Source organism: Psittacula echo, assembly GCF_963264785.1.
Source record: "Psittacula echo genome assembly, chromosome: 2".
Classification (NCBI taxonomy): Eukaryota; Metazoa; Chordata; class Aves; order Psittaciformes; family Psittacidae; genus Psittacula; species Psittacula echo.
The window spans coordinates 85,533,700-85,554,182 of NC_137737.1; positions in this window are offsets into that span (position 1 = coordinate 85,533,700).

The window sequence follows — 20,483 nt, forward strand, 5'->3', positions numbered from 1 at the left end:
ACCATGTGCTCCAGCTTCCCACTCATCTTGGTGGTCGTCTGTTGGACTTGCTTCAGTATTTCAATGTCTGTCTTGCCCTGGAAATGCCAAAACTGAACATTGCACTCCAAGTGCAATCTCACAGATGTTAAACACAAGGGAGTAATCTCTTTCCTTGACCTGTCTCCTGCACTGTGACTAACACAGTCCATGCTTGGCTGTTTTCACCACAAGGGTAAACTACTAACTCACATTCAACTTGTGAACTCTGCTTTACTGCAGAGCACCTGCGTAGCCAGTAGGTGTCCAGCCTGGGGTTATTCTCTCCTGGCTGTAGGATTTTTGCTTTGCCATTGATTTACTGCTATGGAGCTTCTTGAGGCTCCTGTCACACCTTTTCTCCAGCCTGGAGGTCTGCCCAAAGGGCAGCCCTTCCCCCAAGGCAATTGATCAGTTCCCTGAACTTAGTATCATTTGATACACAAATCTGTTGACATGGTTGATGCCTTGTGCTTGACTGGTTACTCAGTTACTTCTCCTGGTTTAGTCCTAGCCTGAGCTCTGTATATAATTGAAATGTTTCATTTTCTCTGGGTGATGAACTAAAACCCGAAAAAACAGGACCACCACCCCCAAGCTCCCACTGCTTTTTTATTAATGTTCTGTGTTAAGCTTCCTCTGTGAAAACCTACTGTGCCTTTCTGTGTGAGTCTCTTTTCCTGTCTGTAGTGCCCATCATAATAGAGATGTTAGGCCTAGAAGAAATTATGGTGGTTATTTAGATATCTGGGCTGTTGTTTAGGGGCTTACAAAGGCAAGTGTGATAAAGCTGCACAGGATTTTGAATCAAAACCAGCAAAAAAGTCTTGGCAATTTTCACTCCGGCAACCGCTGTATCTTTTTCTGTGGCATTTTAGCTCAGGTTTCAGAATGGGAATACAAGCTGGTGGGTATACTGAGCCCTCCCTGTGACATGAGCTTTGTGCACATGAACTAGGACTTGCAATAAATTGTGCAAGATAAGTTCAGTCCTGGTTTGGTCTTTTTTTTTGTTTGGTTTCTTTTTGTCAGTGAGTTCTCGATAGATCACAAATACTATTTCCACTCTTTCTAATTGGATTTTTCATCATAAATCATGTTTGCTTTGGTGGGCTTATACAGCATGCTGCTATTTGGGGACTGGCACTGGGACTTTATGGCTGTGCTGGCCTCTGACAAGTTCTTTGTTTTATTTAGGAAAGAAGGAACAGGCTCATTTGTTTGTAGGAGAATTTGATGATTTTATTTTCTGCTACTGCTTTTCCTTCCCTGTCATGACAACCATTTGCTTCAAGCAAACTAAACTAGGTTACTTCCCACCTCCTTTTCAAACTGCTCATGCTAATCTGCCTGACTGCCTGAAGCAGTTGGAGGGTGCTCACAGGAACCTCACTGCTGACAGTGGTGTGGCACAGCTGACACAAACCTTGATGTTGTTAACAAAAAAAATTGGTCCCTATTATCCAGTCACCTGCAAGTGCTCACTTCTCTTTTAGGTCCATCACTGCAGTGCTGTTGCACTGCTTACACACACGGTCAGTAACTATGCGTTTCTTGCTGAAGCTGTTAGTATGTGAGCTAGTGAAATTAAATCTGATGTGGCAGCACAGGCTGCAGTCTCAATTCTTACCGCAGTACAGATGCTTCTTCCAGGCAGAATACAATACCCACGCAGGGAGTTTGTATACAACACCTGGGGTGTATTATTCATGTCCTAGTTTATTTTCAGCAGCCTTCTAGTTTAGGTAAACTCAAAGATGCTGCAGATGCAGACATATTTAGTGGCATCAGTTGCAAACAGGTTATTCTGAGACTAGCACAGCAACCAAAACCACACAAGACTTTGGCCTTCTTTGCAACGGATTAGTGCAGATTGGATGTGTGTGAATTTAGATTAGGTACTTCTGACTAGCTCCTGCTGTTGCATACACCTTTTCCACAGTAAGAGTGACTTATTTCAAATTAGTTGAATACATTTTTGCAAATGTAAGCTGCTTCTGAGAAACCACTCTTAAGCTGCAGTAGGTCTTTCCTACTGGGAATTGGTCTAAGACACAGCCATTCCAAAATAAAGCTATGTGGAAAGGGTCTTATCTTTAATGCAAACAGTGTATTAAAGAGAATGGGTAAAGTGTCTCTGTCATGATGCATGCACTTTCTGAATTAAGCCCAAAATAACCTGTTTCATAAATGTTTGTTATCTCCCAGCTTACTAGGAAGCAGTAACATTTCTACCCACCTTCTTGCTGTGGCTTTTGAACCATACTGTAACTTTTCTCAACAGGGCACTTGGAGAATTGTGTTGCATAGGATATTGTTTAGGTGGTGCAGTAATTGGCACGCATGAGGAGGAAGCTATTGCTGAAACACTTGTACTCAGGTAACCCTGCACCAGCAAATCTGATTTATATTAACCTGGATGCCAGTGAGCTTCAGTTAAGGGAGTTTTTCCCCAAACCACTGTGTGGCACAGTTAAGAAAGGACTGAACTCTTCTAAAGCACGTGAGCTGATGAGGGATGCTGCACAGCCAGCAATGTATCACACTATGTCTTAGCTCTGTTTGCTCATTTATGTTGCTCTTGTTTGTGTTGACTTCGCTTGCTGTGGAGCTAATGATGCATATATGGTACCATGCTGTTGTCTTTGTAAGGGTTATGGTCAGGACTGAAACTATACACATAAAGTATATCTATTGCATTCCCACCTAGTAAACACAATAATGCCTGAGTCAGAAAGGAGTTGAATAGATGGCTGCACCCTGTCCCAGTAAGACAGATGTGATATCAGGTAACAAGGTGCAGCTATTCACTGTTAAATGTGCCTGAGCACACTCTTCTTGGCAAACTGATTTGATATTGATACCTTGCTCATTTTTTTTTTTCTTTTGTCTTTCTCAATGAGTCCAGAAAGTGAAAGTATAATTTCTCACGTTTGAATCTAGCCTTAACTTAAAATATAATCCTCTCTGTTCAGGTGAGTTATGCCTGGAGATTCCTAATGATCACAACAGGCAGAGTCTCTGCAGTAAGTCTCTTTTAAAATTTATGGTCTCAGTCCTGAAGTTTACTTTTGTTGCAGCCAGTGCTGTCTTAATCATCACTAATTCACAAAATGTAATGTTAACTGAAAAAAGGTACGTAAAGGTCTTTTTCTTCACATAATTTACACTAAAACAGAGCTAGCACCTTTCACCCCTCAAAAAAAAAAAAAACCCTTTTACAGTCAGTTCTATTTGGTGGTGGCTTATTTGTGCTATAATTTTGCCTGATTTGAGGACTGACTATTTTACTGGACATGGCTTTATAGAGAACTGTGATACTTGTATGAAGCAAATTGGTAAATGTCATAGAATAAATGTGATTCATAAACATTTAAACAGCTAGTTTCAACCAAACTGTGCTTGATAAGATACTAGAAATTATACAGTATAGATTTTCAGAATCGAAGAATATCCCTGGCCTTTGTAGCTGGCTGGATTCCTATTTTTAGAGAGACTTTAAGTCCAGAATAATTACAGTCATACTTCAGAAAACATTATTGTGAGTGCAATGTACTGAACTGGCCAAGGCTTTGAAGTGCATCTGCCTAGATGATTACTTATTAACTGACTCCCCAGAGACAATGACCAAAATGGCTTTTAAACCAAAAAGAGCCAACTCGTATTAGAATTTTACTTAGGAAGAACTTAGTTTTAAAATGGGGGGGGGGGGGGGGGAAGTGAATAGGTAGGACAGGCTAGAAATAAGGAAAATTCATAAATAAGTCTCCCCTTGCCTGCTGTGCAGAGGAATCCTTGCTTTCAGCATTTGCCTCTGTGAGTTTGGTGGTACTGTGGATTACAGCATATATTATGGAGTCTCTATAGTGTTTAAAAGATCTTTTGGGGGTTTGTTCTACATTCAGAGACCTCTGATACTTCACAGGTCTTCTTTCACAGATCTCAGTTGCTTACTGTAATACTGTACCCACTTTCTTTTTTTCTGTAAGTAGTGTCTTGGAGGCTGGACACTACTGAACCTGAATAAAATACACTATCACAGTATCACAGTATGCTAGAGATTGGAAGGGACCTCAAAAGATCATCTAGTCCAATCCCCCTGCCGGAGCAGGAAAACCCAGATGAGGTTACACAGGAATGTGTCCAGGTGGGTTTTGAATGTCTCCAGAGAAGGAGACTCCACAACCCCCCTGGGCAGCCTGTTCCAGTGTTCTGTCACCCTCACTGAGAAGAAGTTTCTTCTCAAGTTTAAGTGGAACCTCTTGTGTTCCAGTTTGTACCCATTACCCCTTGTCCTGTCATTGTTTGCCATTGAGAAGAGCCTGGCTCCATCCTCGTGACACTCCCCCTTTATATATTTATATACACTAATAAGGTCACCCCTCAGTCTCCTCTTCTCCAAACTATAGAGACCCAGCTCCCTCAGCCTTTCCTCATAAGGGAGATGCTCCACTCCCTTAATCATCTTAGTTGCCCTGCGCTGGACTCTCTCCAGCAGGTCCCTGTCCTTCTTGAACTGAGGGGCCCAGAACTGGACACAATATTCCAGATGCGGTCTCACCAGGGCAGAGTAGAGGGGAAGGAGGACCTCTCTTGACCTACTGACCACCCCCCTTCTAATACACCCCAGGATGCCATTGGCCTTCTTGGCCACAAGGGCACAGTGTTGGCTCATGGTCATCCTGTCGTCCACTAGGACCCCCAGGTCCCTCTCCCCTACACTACTCTCTAACAGGTCGTTCCCCAACCTATACTGGAACCTGGGGTTGTTCCTGCCCAGATGCAGGACTCTACACTTTCCCTTGTTATATTTCATCAAGTTGTTCCCTGCCCAACTCTCCAGCCTATCCAGGTCTCGCTGGATGGCAGCACGGCCTTCTGGCGTGTCAGCCACTCCTCCCAGCTTAGTGTCATCAGCAAACTTGCTGACAGTACACTCAATTCCCTCATCTAAATCATTGATGAACATATTAAATAATACTGGTCCCAGTACTGACCCTTGAGGATCAGTATATCCTAGAAGAATATATCCTGGAAGAAGATCTACTTCTCCATTCTTCTGCTGGGTTCCCCCAAGACCAGTCACTTCTTTTGACATTAATATGTACACAGTCTGAGAGCAAAAAATGAAACAGTGTCCATCATAGCAAAATTATTGGAAGTTGAGATTTCTTTAATAGAGTATGTGGCTGTAAATCCCTTGGTTTCATTCTATTAAAGCCATACATCTAACATATTAAAACATAGTAGCAGTAGGATTTAAGTTATTTAGTTTTTGACTGACACACAAATAAATGGCTGTAATATGCCACCTGTGATAAATAATCTGAGCTAGACTTTCGAATCTGAGTATTTCTTTTCTGTCAATTTAAGTGAACTGAGATTTCCTTTTTTCTTTTATTTCTTTTTAAGCACTTGTGTTTCTGTTCTGAACTGCGCTGACAGATCCCAGTAGCCACATTCCTTTTCATACTGATTTCAAAAAAAATAATTTCCCTGTGTTCATTATCCAAATATATTATCCCCAAACTTCCAGATGGACTTTATTCCAATAGAAATGAATTCTGTTATATTTTCTAGGTGCATGTAATTCCTTATTCCACTGAAATCAGTATGTTTGTTTCTGGATAGTCTTCTTACGGAAGTCTTCTGGATAGTCTGCCCATGCAAGTCTAGCCAAGCAAGTGAGACTGGGTTACATTTGTCATGGAAAAGTCACTTTTTCACTAAGTTGATGCCCATCATAAAAATTGACCAGCCTTTCCACCATAATGGTCTTTTTTTGCTTATCTCTATTACACATTTGCCTCTGGATTATTTTGGTATTACCTTTAGTGGTTTTGTTACCATTTTAACATTTTCAAAGTGTTTAATTTCATTGACTTTAATCTGGGATGCGCGTGTTACCAGCATTATTACTTACCATTGCAATGGTAGTTGCACACATCTTACATAAACTTGTATGTTTATAGGAAGTGTTATTTCAGATCCAGCTATTTCCACTTCAGGTTTTTATGTACTTTTTTCAATAGCACATTTGTAACAAAAATCTGGAAGACTATGAGGAAGAACAAAGAATGTGATAGTAACAATTTTAAATGAAGTTTCTTTTAAGCAGATGTGGTTTAAATCTACAATAGATCAATTAATTATACTAATTAAGAATTAGGTTATGCTTTTAAAAGAATATAAAGTTCAGTTATGCATCCCAAAATGACTTGTCAAAGATTATCCTCAAAAACATTTGGTGAGATTGATCAGAAATCAGAAACTGTCTAATAGCTGTTGGAATAAAAATAGGAGGTAACTAGCCAGTTAGTGTTAAAGAAAAAAAAAAAAAGGGGGGGGGGGGAGTTCAAATTAACAGACTTAAAAAATAAAAATGAAAAAGGAACTGAAAAAGCAGACCCTCAAGTCTGCTGTAGGTCCTCATAATCTTTTATTAAAATGTGCTTATGGTTCTTTTCATATGACCTGGGAAAGGATACTGTGTACTGAGGCATATGTATATAAACTAACAAGAAATGGAGAAATGGATTAGAGAGATAATGTTGGCCTTTCATTGTCCTTATATTCAGGTCAGCTTTATAAGTTATACAGAGCTAATTCACAGCACTGTTTGTCTTTAGCATTAGTTAAGAAAGCTCCATGCTGAAAACTGAAGTAGACATAGCAAGCAATATTTTTCTTAAAACTACTACTGCATTGTCAGTATCAATGATATCTTCAGGTCAATAATTTTGATTTGAAGGTCTAGCTTAGATTCAGGCAACTGAATGGATATTGGCGGCTGGTGGGTGGCTTTTTGCTGTAGAGTTAGCTCCCTTCCTTTCACTTTCTTTCTCCTCCTTATTATTTTTCGGAATACCGCTGCTGGTTACAACTGAGCTGTTATTGTGTGGGGCTGAAGTCTCACCAGAATGTCTCATTCAGTAACAGCCACCGTGAAACTTGAATTCAGTCTTTTGCATTCAGCCTATGATTCCTTGTAAGATAAACTTGTTTCATTTTGTGGGTAATTTGGAATGTTTATTCTACATATACAGCTGCAGAAATGTGTCATCCATTTACTGTTCAAATTGACTTCATGAGTTTTCATTTATCAATGAAAACATGCCACATTCGGGCATAGAAATTTGCTGGCATTGTTGAATGCACACAGGTGTTGTCCTGACACGGTGTATTAACAATTCATATCTTCTACTTGTGAGACAAATGAAATGTCAGGCAGTTTATAAAATATAAACACACTTGTTTTAATCATATTTGATCTTTGTCAGGTTGACAGTTTCATGCTGGTGTATTTCTATCTAAAAAGTGGTCATCTTCATAGGTCTATGTATCAGGAATTTGAATGATACATTTCCCCCCCCCCCCCCCCCCCTTATATCTAAGGATACATAAACCAATCTTAGGTATACTGCATTTTTCAAACTTCACAACATTTACTGGTTTTATATTTTTATGAAGGTTTAAGCAAAGTGCCTTGAGGTGATACGTGACCATAATCTGACTGGGTTTTGTAATATCTTTGTTTTGTTGTAACATGATTCTCCAAGTGTCCTGAGGGCTAAAAATACATACGTCACATGGGATCTGTGGGTAAATACATGTCCCAGAACCAAATACCCTTAACTGGAAACACCCTGCAAAAACAGGTCCCAACACAGTAAGGTTGCATGACCTAGCTGATTGTTTGTCAGAGTATGGGGCAAAGAATGAATTATCTCTTAGAAAGCTAAGTCATAATATACAAGGATATGTAAAAGCAATATTAACTCTCTGATTTATGTATATAAGGAATAAGCAACTAGCAAAATCAAGAGGGACTTCTTGCTATATGTTGCCATGGTTTAATCCTGACTGGCAACTAAGCCCCACACAAACACTTGCTCATTCCCCACCAGTGGGATGAGGGAGAAGATTGGAAGAGTAAAAGTGAGAAAACTCATGGGCTGAGATAAAGACAGTTTAGTAGGAAAAGCAAAAGCTGCACACAGAAGCAAAGCAAAATGGAATTAATTCACCACTTCCCAGGCAGATATCTGGGGACATGTCCAGGAAAGCGGCTCCATTACATATAACAGTTACTTAGGAAGGCAAACATCATCACTCTGAACATCCCCCCTTCCTCCTCCTTCCCCCACAATTTATTGCTGAGCATGACACCATATGATATGAAATACCCCTGGTTCAGTTGGGATCAGCTGTCCAAGCTGTGTGTCCCCCAACTTCTTGTGCACCTGCAGCCTACCAGCTGGTGTGGTGGTGTGAGGAGCAGAAAAAGCCTTGGCTTTTTGTAAGCACTGCTCAACAATAACTAAAACATCCCTGTGTTATCAGCACTGTTTTCAACACAAATCTAATACATAACCCTATGCTAGCTACCAAGAAGAAATTTAATATTTTCTCAGCTAAAACCAGCACAAATGTCAGCACAGTATCAGGAAGGCCATTTGGTTCTCCACCAGTAGTTTCGTAGTATTCAGCTGAATGAAATTGAATCTCAGTCTCAAAATAAAAATATTTTACAATGAATTGTAAAAATGAATAATATTTAAAGCATGAAAGGTGTGAGGGAGTTACATTAACAGCAGAGTTAAGAAGTGGAGGACAAAGTTCTCTTGATTCACAGAATAATGCTCTGGTTACTGGGCTATGAATTAGTTTTTATAGAAATTGAGTCATGTGCAAAATTTGTATGAACCACTAAGAGAAAGATTTTTTTGGAATACCTCAGAATTTATTCCTGACTCCTCTTCAAAATTCTCACCTTCACTCTGTGGGAATCACAGTACTGATGAGGTTTTCAGATCCTCTGCCATTTATTTAAGTTGTGGAGAAAAAGTAATGCGATTTTAATTATAAGACCAGTTGTGCACTTTAGAATTCAAATGCAGAATATCACATGCTTACAGACATTATCCTGGTGGATTGCTGCAAATTTACAAATTTAACTGCTCCTTCACAATGAATCTACAATACCGTTTCCAGCAAACTGCTGTAGGAGTTTCCTGAGACAATGTTTTATCTCTTTGTGTTTCATTGATCAAGATGAAATTTTCTTCTATTAGTTTGCCTAAACCTTTTTTGAGCTCATTTGTAATATTCTAGAAAATCCTAATGTAACCAGGCTGTTTGATTACACTCTGTTAAAAGAATACTTAGCTCTCTTTGCTTTAAGCCCAATGCCTGATATTTTTGATCTGATGACCCTTAGCACTTCAATTATCAGCAGTGAATAGTCAATGCCTATTCACTTGCTGCACGCTGGCCTTTGTTTTATGGATTTCTGTTGTACCCTTTTATCATTCCTTTTCCTCTCTGTAGTATCTAGTTATGTTCCTTTATTTTTTTTACTCACAGATGTTTCTTTTTCTAGTTATAGTGTATTTGTGAAATGCAGAGAAGCAGACAATTCTGGATTTGAGCAAATTATTGATATATACTATGGCATAATGATCTTGGTTTTGTTCTGTGTGTATTTCCTCATATGCTAGTTTCTTTCTGGTCACCAGTGAGCATTTTGCCATTTTTTTCCACAGAACTATCTACAGTGACTGTAAGAACTCTTTCTTGAGGGTAGTAAGCTTATTTGTTACTATGCGTACAGTCAGGGTTGCTCATTACATGTATTTACTGTCGCTGAATTTCATCTGTTTTATTGCCTGGTTGCTCCTCATCACGAGATCTTTCTGCAACTTCTTACAAAGTCATGGAGATTTAGAGCACAAACGAAATGTTAGATGCAAAACTATTTACTGTCTTAAATACAAAGATTATACATACAGTAATGTGTGTCCTTTCATGTCAGATTTTCCATAGAGCTTTCTGGATGTGGGCAGAGTTCTTGTTAAGCTCCCTATACTGCTGCACAAGGTATTAATTTTTTACTTACTTTGTACTGTGTGTACAGCTCTTTCTGTACCTCTGTACTGATCATCAAAAATTGGTTTGAGAATTTGATGGAAGAAACTTTGACAGGCGTAGTTTATATACTGGCCACCAGGCAGGTTATTTTGTAGCCTCTGAAGAGCTTTGGGAAGTATTAGATCAATGTGAAAATTGCTGTAATCAAGGCTGTGGACCTTGCTAACTCCGATCTGCCTTAATAACAAGGGGAGCAATAATGTGTCAGGCACTGAAGTAAAGGTGAAACGCATCATGATAACAAGGAAAAAAGAAAACAATAGTATATGAAGTAAATTTTAATAAGTTGAAGGGTGAATTTTCCATCTCTGCTTTGGGGAAACAGATGATCTGATAATGCCAAACAAGTGTCATGATTCACAAGCTCTCTACTGATACCACATTTTGGGAAACAGGAGCAAGAGCGGTTTTCAAGATCATCCTGTATTTTACCACAGTTTGTGAAGACTGTGCATGTACTGCTTACCAGTGGCTGCGGTTTAGGGATGCTATAATGTGCCTAAACATAGGTGTCTTGTGCAATTCTAGGTGTCTTCTGACACACTGCTTAGTTTCAGCTGTGAAGTTCCAGTTCCAGAAGGCTTCCCATAGATCCTGTGTTACATCTGATGTCTGAGGTTGAGAGTCTCTAAAACAGTGTTTCCTTCACATTTTTGTGACTGACTGTGGAGACTGAATGATTATAATAAGACAATTGGAAAAAACCTTGATTGAAACCCTAGTTAGTTGTACAGAAGACTTACACAAAAAAAGAGCTTGAAGGTGACTCCACAGTAACAGCAAAATATAATTCAGGGGAAATTTTTAATACAGGGGATTATTTCTGTGTTAAAGTGGGTATTTAATTTATATGAAGCAGGATATATTTGACAAGATAAGTAGATTTAATGTCATCATTTTACCCAAAAGACATGATATTTTACTTTGGCAATTCCTCCCCACCCCAAAACTTCAGCTACAGTAAGCAGTTTTTCTTCTTGATTATGAAGAAGTAAAATAGTCCCCTTATGTTGGGCAGGAACTGACATTCACTTAACTGGAAACTTATATGTAATTCTTCTGAATTTTCATAGTGATCATTCTCCTCTGAGCATGAAGCAACATTTTCCCACAACTGCCGTAACAAAAGGATCTCTTCAGACTTATTTCCATCTTTGTTTAAATTCAGAAAATACATAGCTTTCAAGATTTCAATGTCTTGCTGTCCAGAGCAGTGGAAAAAAAAAAAAAAAAAGGCAAAACTAAACCACTTTATGGTGGCTCCACTCCATTTCCAGTCAGAGGACTGCCACATGTAATATTTCAGAGGCCAGAGGATTTTTTTTGTTGTATATTCCCAGCTTCTTGGAAGGTAATAACTTTGATTTATACATTTCAGTGGTTGCTCAGAAGGCTTTGTTTCTGCAGTTTTTTACTAAACCAGACGCAACAGGAATTCTGTGTTGCAGTTTATTGGATGCAATGTGCTCCATCAGTTACTGCTAAATGGAAGAAGAAGATATCACTAGAAAAAATATTGTGATTGAAGTTACCTTGACTCTCTCTCTTTAGTGACTTCAGCTGTGAAGAGTATGTTTTGCAAGCACAAAGGTTGTCAGAAAACCATCTTGTCTGTATTTGGGTTTTTTTATCAGTCTGTACAGCACAAACTGCTTAATGGTTTGTGTAAAACCAAGTAACAGAAAGAACCTGGGTTATGTCTGCTGTAAATCCTAGAGATAATTTAGTTTGCAAAAAGTGGTGAAAGAAGGGCTCACAAAAAGAAGCCTGTTACACTTCCCTGTTGTAGAGACTGATTGTTGGGTAGGTATCAGGGCTCTATTTAAGTTTACTCCTTATCTGTTTATGCAGAACTCCTGAATACAGTGTTGGCTTGCATTTTTATAAAGCCTGTTTCAAGGAAACAGAGAATTTCAGTAAATGGATAGCATCTTTTTAAATGTAAGTGTTGAAAATTAAGTTACAAATCAGACTTTTTATTTCCCTGTCTTGGATTCTGGAGAATTAGGCATGAACTGCCAGATATATTTTACAGAAAAGAAAGCTGGAGTCCTGAGAGGTTTGAGTTTCCAGCAAATCAGTCACGAAGTTAAAATTAGAGTCTGTTACTCCAAACTTGTGTGTTTGTTCAATTTATGAGAAGTTTTAAGATTGATATTAATAGTAAAGAAAACCAGCAGTTACTCTAGTGTCTTCATTTACTGTTGTTGATTAATACTTCTGAAATTATAATTCTAAGATGTTCACTCATTCTGTCCTTGTATCTTTGTAACTTTGAAGCTGCTCAGTGCAGAAAAGGAAGAAGAGAAATGATTTTACTGCTGTCTCAGGAAGCAAATTCTGATAGGTGTCTGTCCTGATATCAGTAACTTATTACTAAAAGCAGAGCTGAAGAAAGGAGCCATTCTGAAGTAAAAATGTCAACCATCAAATCTTTATGTCAGCAATGAAAACAATGTGTATGTTCTCCTTTCAGAGCACAACGCGAGGGGGTGTGTTTGTGTGTGAGTACTTGCAACAAACAAGAACATCTTACAGGGAAGAAGCTTATAATGCAATCGCAACCAATTCTGTTTCAAGAACACCTGGCATGTTTGCTGAAAGGATTTTTTTGTTTTTGGTTTGTTTTTTTTTTAAGTATTCTTGTAAATGACTATCTAACTTCTCAAACATTCAACAATACTCAAAGAAATTATATATGCCACAGTAGGACATATTCTGCATTACTAATTTTAGAATGAATAAAGCAAGAAATTAGTGGTGTGAGCAAGTGATATGAAATATAAAATTGGTGTGATATATAAAGGAGATTATAGTGTGATTTTTCTGCAAACAAGCAAAATTAAGCCAATTAAATTAAAGCCAAGATAAAGTGTTAAGGATAAACTCCTTCTCCAGTTGCAAAATTCCCTGCATATAGCAAGGAATGGTAAAATAATGGTAAAAATAGATACAGAAGTAGATAGATTTTGTTCTTGATAGTTTGTTACTTGAATTATTTCAATTAAATTTAATGATTTAGACTGTGAAGAATTACAAAATCAGTTTAATTACCTAGAAATAAACTTTAGACAAATGGATGCCTTCTAAGCCATCTAACCAGCTAATGACTTCTCTGCATGTACTCTATGAGAAACATTAGAAATAATTATATTTGTTAAATAATTTAACCTTATATTAGGGTTATTTTTGAAGGAAAATTTGGTTTGGTAAGTCAAAGAATATTTTACTTTGTCTTTCACATGTAGAACCTGCTTAGAAACAAGTATTAAGGCTGAGGAGTATATAAACTATATTAAATATATATATGCACCTATGCTTGTGTAATCTTAGAGTTGTGAGAGGTTCCAACCTAATGGTTCTTTTTTTCTCAAGTACTCAGCCTGTTTGAGGAATAGAATATTAATATCCTTAAGTAGACAGATGGCAATTTTCAAAATCAGATGATATACACACTAAGTGGAAAATCATACCCAAGAGCTATGTTCTGTCTGCAGAGAAGCCATCTATCACCAGCCTCTGAACTGATGCCTGGATGAAGCCCTTTCATTCTTACAGTGCCATGCTCCAAAGTCTTAGAGGTACGTGAAGGAAGATCATTAACAGCTTAGTCACTAGGAAAATTAATTTCAACATTACCTCAAAGTGTCAACAGGGCAGATTCTTTATAGAATCATAGAATAGTTAAGGTTGGAAAGGACCTTAAGATCATCTAGTTTCAACACCCCTGCCATGGGCAGGGACACCCCACACTAAACCATGTCACCCAAGGCTCTGTCCAACCTGGCCTTGAACACTGCCAGGGATGGAGCATTCACAACTTCCCTGGGCAACCCATTCCAGTGCCTCATCACCCTAAGAGTAAAGAATTTCTTCCTTAGATCCAATCTAAACTTCCCCTGTGTAAGTTTGAACCCATTACTTCTTGTCCTATCACTACAGTCCCTGATGAAGAGTCCATCCCCAGCATCCTTACAGGCCCCCCTGAGATACTGGAAGGCTGCTCTGAGGTCTCCACGCAGCCTTCTCTTCTCCAGGCTGAACAGCCCCAACTTTCTCAGCCTGTCTCCATACGGGAGGTGCTCCAGTCCCCTGATCATCCTCATGGCCCTCGTCTGGACTTGTTCCAACAGTTCCATGTACTTTTTATGTTGAGGACACCAGAACTTGAAATGCCTGTACACCAATGCGTGCAGCATGGGAAATAAGCAGGAGGAGTTAGAAACCTGTGTTAAGTCAGGAGATTATGATCTGGTGGCAATTACAGAGACGTGGTGGGACAGCTCACATGACTGGAATATACTCATGGAGGGCTATGTCCTTTTCAGGAAAGACAGGCCAGCCAGGCGGGGTGGTGGGGTTGCTCTTTATGTGCGAGAGCAGCTACAATGTACTGAGTTCTGTCCAGGGACAGAGGACGAGCGAGTTGAGAGTCTGTGGGTGAGAATTAAGGGGCAGGCTGGCAGGGGCGATACTGTTGTGGGTGTCTGTTACAGGCCACCAGATCAGGGTGAGGAAGTTGACGAGGCCTTCTACAGGCAGCTGAGAGCGGCCTCACAGTCACAGGACGTGGTTGTTGTGGGGGATTTTAACTTCCCTGATGTTTGCTGGAAGGACTACTCAGCAACCCAGCCACAGTCCAGGAGGTTCCTCCAGCGTATGAATGATAACTTCCTCATGCAAATGGTGGATGAGCCACCCAGGAGAGGAGCGCTGTTGGATCTCATCCTCACTAACAAGGAGAGGCTGGTCGAAGCAGTAAAGGTTGAGGGCTGCCTTGGTTGCAGCGACCACGAGATGGTGGAATTCAGGATCTTGTGTGGTAGGACCAGTAGAATAGCAAGTAGAATTGCAACCCTGGACTTTAGCAGGGCAAACTTTGGCCTTTTCAAGCAATTGCTAGGGGAAATCCCATGGGCAAGGCTGCTTGAAGGTAAAGGGGCCCAAGATAGTTGGTTGGCATTCAAGGATTGCTTATTCTGAGCTCAAGATCAGAGCATCCCGACATGTAGGAAGTCAAGGAAGAGGGCCAGGAGACCTGCGTGGCTAAATAAGGAACTGCTGGTATGCTCAAGTGGAAGAGGAGAGTTTACAGGTCATGGAAGGAGGGGCTGGCCACTCGGGAGGAATATAAGGCTGCTGCTAGAGGATGTAGGAAGGCAGCTAGGATGGCTAAGGCCTCCTTAGAATTAAATCTGGTGAGAGGGGTCAAGGACAGCAGAAAGAGCTTTTTTAAATACATGGCTGATAAAACTAACACCAGAGGCAAGGCAGGCCCACTGGTGAACGGGATGGGTGCCCTGGTGACAGAAGATACAAAGATGGCAGAATTATTGAATGCCTTCTTTGTCTACTCTGCTGGAGGCAGTCCTGAAGAGCCCTGTACCCCTGTGACTTCAGATGAAGTCAGGTCACTGGAGCAGTTTGCCTTAGTCGATGAGGAATGGGTTAGGGACCAGTTGAGCAATCTGGACATCCATAAATCCATGGGTCCAGATGGGATGCACCCGCGGGTGATGAGGGAGCTGGCGGAAGTCATTGCTAGACCACTCTCCATCGTCTTTACCAAGTCTTGGGAAACAGGAGAGGTGCCTGAGGACTGGAGGAAAGCAAATGTCACTCCAGTCTTCAAAAAGGGCAAGAAGGAGGACCCGGGTAACTATAGACCGGTCAGCCTCACCTCCATCCCTGGGAAAGTGATGGAGCACCTTATCCTTGATGCCATCTTAAGGCATGTCAAGGATAAGAGGGTTATGAGGGGCAGTCAACATGGCTTTACCAAGGGGAAGTCATGCTTGACCAACCTCATAGCCTTTTATGAGGAAATAACACGGTGGATGGATGATGGCAGAGCGGTGGATGTGGTCTACCTTGACTTCAGCAAAGCATTTGACACAGTCTCCCACAGCATCCTCATAGCTAAATTGAGGAAGTGTGGTCTGGATGATCAGGTAGTGAGATGGACTGCGAACTGGCTGAAGGAGAGAAGTCAGAGAGTTGTAGTCTATGGGGCGGAGTCTAGTTGGAGGCCTGTATCTAGTGGAGTGCCTCAAGGGTCAGTACTGGGACCAGTATTATTTAATATATTCATCAATGATTTAGATGAGGGAATTGAGTGTACTGTCAGCAAGTTTGCTGATGACACTAAGCTGGGAGGAGTGGCTGACACGCCAGAAGGCCGTGCTGCCATCCAGCGAGACCTGGACAGGCTGGAGAGTTGGGCAGGGAGTAACTTGATGAAATATAACAAGGGAAAGTGTAGAGTCCTGCATCTGGGCAGGAACAACCCCAGGTTCCAATATAGGTTGGGGAACGACCTGTTAGAGAGTAGTGTAGGGGAGAGGGACCTGGAGGTCCTAGTGGACGGCAGGATGACCATGAGCCAACACTGTGCCCTTGTGGCCAAGAAGGCCAATGGCATCCTGGGGTGTATTAGAAAGGGGGTGGTCAGTAGGTCGAGAGAGGTCCTCCTTCCCCTCTACTCTGCCCTGGTGAGACCGCATCTGGAATATTGTGTCCAGTTCTCGGCCCCTCAGTTCAAGAAGGACAGGGACCTGCTGGAGAGAGTCCAGCACAGGGCAACTAAGATGATTAAGGGAGTGGAGCATCTCCCTTATGAGGAAAGGCTGAGGGAGCTGGGTCTCTATAGTTTGGAGAAGAGGAGACTGAGGGGTGACCTTATTAGTGTATATAAATATATAAAGGGGGAGTGTCACGAGGATGGAGCCAGGCTCTTCTCAATGGCAAACAATGACAGGACAAGGGGTAATGGGTACAAACTGGAACACAAGAGGTTCCACTTAAACTTGAGAAGAAACTTCTTCTCAGTGAGGGTGACAGAACACTGGAACAGGCTGCCCAGGGGGGTTGTGGAGTCTCCTTCTCTGGAGACATTCAAAACCCACCTGGACACATTCCTGTGTAACCTCATCTGGGTTTTCCTGCTCCGGCAGGGGGATTGGACTAGATGATCTTTTGAGGTCCCTTCCAATCTCTAGCATACTGCGATACTGTGAACTGTACGCAATACTCCAAGTGAGGTCTCACAAGAGCAGGGTAGAGGGGCAGGATCACCTCTTTCTTTGACCTGCTGGTCACACTCCTTTTGATGCAGCCCAGGATACGGTTGGCTTTCTGGGCTGCGAGCTCATACTGAAGCTGGCTCATGCTCATTTTCTCATTGACCAACACCCCCAAGTCCTTCTCCACAGGGCTGCTCTGAATCTCTTCTTTGCCCAACCTGTAGCTGTGCCTGGGATTGCTCTGACCCAGGTGTAGGACCTTGCACTTGGCATGGTTAAACTTCATAAGGTTGGCATCAGCCCACCTCACAAGCGTGTCGAGGTCCCTCTGGATGGCATCCCTTCCCTCCGGCGTATCAACTGAACCACACAGCTTGGTGTCATCGGCAAACTTGCTGAGGGTGCACTCAATCCCACTGTCCGTGTCACTGACAAAGACGTTGAACAAGACCGGTTCCACCACCAATCCTTGAGGGACACCACTCATTACTGGTCTCCAGCTGGACATTGAGCCATTGACCACAACTCTTTGCGTGAGGCCATCCAGCCAGTTTTTTATCCACTGAGTGGTCCACCCATCAATTTGATGTCTCTCCAATTTAGAGACAAGGATGTTCGGTGGGACAGTGTTGAACGCTCTGCACAAGTCCAGTAAATGACATCAACTGCTCTACCCCTGTCCATCAGTTCCATAGCCCCATCATAGAAGACCACCAAATTGGTCAGGCAGGATTTCCCCTTAGTGAAGCCATGCTGGCTGTCACCAAGCACCTTGTTGTTTTTCATGTGCCTTAGCATGCCTTCCAGGAGAATCTGCTCCAAGATTTTGCCAGGCACAGAGGTGAGACTGACTGGTCTGTAATTCTCCGTGTCATCCATTTTCCCCTTCTTGAAAATGGGGGTTATATTTCCCTTTTTCCAGTCATTGGGAACTTCACCTGACTGCCATGATTTTTCAAATCATGTTTCTGAAAGATCCTGCACCCTGAATAATCTCTTCTGAGTGCCATTGCATCAAAGACACCATACCAAGTTACAATCCTTTTCTGATACCTTCTAGAAGTCAGCTCCATTTTCTTTCATATTTTTGCTATGACTTTTATACTTTTGAGATACTGCTTCCTTGCCAAAAACTTAATAACTGTCTTATGTTGGTGTGTGCCATTCAGCTTCAAGGAGGTGACTAACATTGTTCTCAAACTCCTTCTCCTTGGAGGAAGTGCTCAGGTTGTTACTGGCAGTAAGAAATGGGACCAGACTCCTTTGTGCTGTACACTTCAGCATCAAGATGAAGGTTTTGACCCAGTGTCAGACTGTTCCAGTCCATCCATTTACTCTCCCCATCATCTACAAAGCAAGATAGGCTGTTATTTCAGATAAATGGAACCTGGAGAAAAATCTTCTTGTAGTCCTCGGAGCCCTCAAGCTGCCCTTCCTATGTGATGCTCGTTGACAGATGTAATATTCTGACTTGCCAGTGTTATGGAGTTGGTCCTTATTCACTCCTGGATAAAGGAGTTTAGAGCAGCTTTCTCCTGTTCTCAGAAAAGTGGCTAGAGTCTGGCATCAGACTTCGGGGGTGAATAACTTGACTTTTTTCAAACAAAAAGTAGGAACAGTACCAGTAATGTCAGGGTTCATAGCAGAGAAGGGAATGTGTTCTGTATCACAACAAGGTCTGCATTGGAGTAGTTTTATGCCATTGCAGGCTGATGCATTTCTGATGTAATATGTTTCTACAATTCTGTCTTCACATGGCCCTTCAGATTTCCTGAGAGGTCCTGGCATGAGACAGCACATCTACAGAAATGTGTAGATATGCTTATGTAGATATATGGTTCTTAGGAGATTGAACTGTGAAGTCCCACCTGTTCAGCACTCCATAGCTCAGAAGAAGCTTGCAGAAGTCCTAAATGTTTATATATTTTTCAATTATTTTTTTTTTTAATCTGAATACTCTTCTATGTGAGTTCTGCCTCTCACAAGATGGTTTCAGCATCCGGGTGCGGATTTTTAACACTAATTTTCTCACTTGCTGCTCAAATAATGTCATATGTTCCACTATCTTGAGAGATTTGACTATTTGCTACTTACCAGACACGCAAAGCTAAACAGCATGCACAGGGTGTCTCCACTTTGTGTTCAGCATGTGAGTTGACAGTAACAAATGTTTCTTTCTTTGGCTAGGAAGTTCGGTGAATCTGAATTCAGAGGCTGTGATACCCTGCCCCTTAAAGCACCATTTCACCTGTGTGATGCTTTGGTGAACATCTGATTTGTAGTCCCACTGCTTGTGCTCTTCCAAGTGTTGACAAAACAGGAAAACAACTTTAATAGCTCTCTAAATCTTGCATGCAGGTGATTCCCTTAGCTTCAATTTACTTATTCACTTAGCTAAAGCTAAGCTAGATATTTGCTGATGACCCTGCGGGGTTTTGTTAATTTGTTGCGTTTGCTTTGTAAAAGAAGTCATTCATCATAATAGTAGTATTGTTAAATAAGGACCATGTGTTTGAGCTTACAACAGTATTTATTTTTTTTATGGAGGATATTTTTAAAATTAATTTTAATTAAAATATAGATATATTTAGTCACAATATATAATAATTTTATTATTTTCTATTAAAGAATTTAGAACTTGCTGACAAATGAAAAAAGTCTAATTATACAGCAGGTAAAATAGTAATAAATTAAATACAAATAACTACAGTAATGCCAAATCAGCAAACTGTGGCAAAAGATTTTTCTTAATGAAATTAACTATTCTGCAAGGCACATTCTTAATCTTGGTAATATCATAATTAAGCAATTTAAGCATGCATAAATACTATGCAAAATTCTGTTTTTAGCTGTATTTTTCTTAGTTTAGGAATAAACTCATTTATACAGGAAGCATGCTTGTAATCATGTGTTTAAAAAAAACCTAAACCACACAACTTAGCTACCTGTCAGCAAACTGAGCTATCCTAGAAAAATTTGTCTGTATTTGTAATACTATAAAGAGGAATTCAACAGTGATTAACATGTTAAATATTATGCAACTAAATCTATGTAAATATTACAGGAGCAGATTCCTGTAAAGTTTTTAAAAAATCACAGATGACATTAATCAAATAAAAAAATTCTTTAAAGGAAATCATGTAGTTTTGTAAACCACAAAAGCTGAACTCAACACACTTATCCCTAGAATCCTGATATAATATTTATTGTTCCACATTTTTATTCATCAGGCTCCATTTCATTAAGATAGTAAGCTAACAATGAAGTACTTGAGTGGTCAGAATACAAGCAGCACGCACAGGGTCAGACCAAGTGTGACCTCACCTGAGCTAAATAAGCATTCAGAAATGAACTGATGTTCTTTACCACTGAAACGTAACTACCAGAATGTTATTACTGGTTTCATATCATTATATGATGTTTCAAAACGGAGAAGTTTTGTAAACAGTAAAGTGAGTTAAGGGGGCCTTGTCCCCTTCATATTGGGGTTTTTATCTGACTAACTCTGATAGA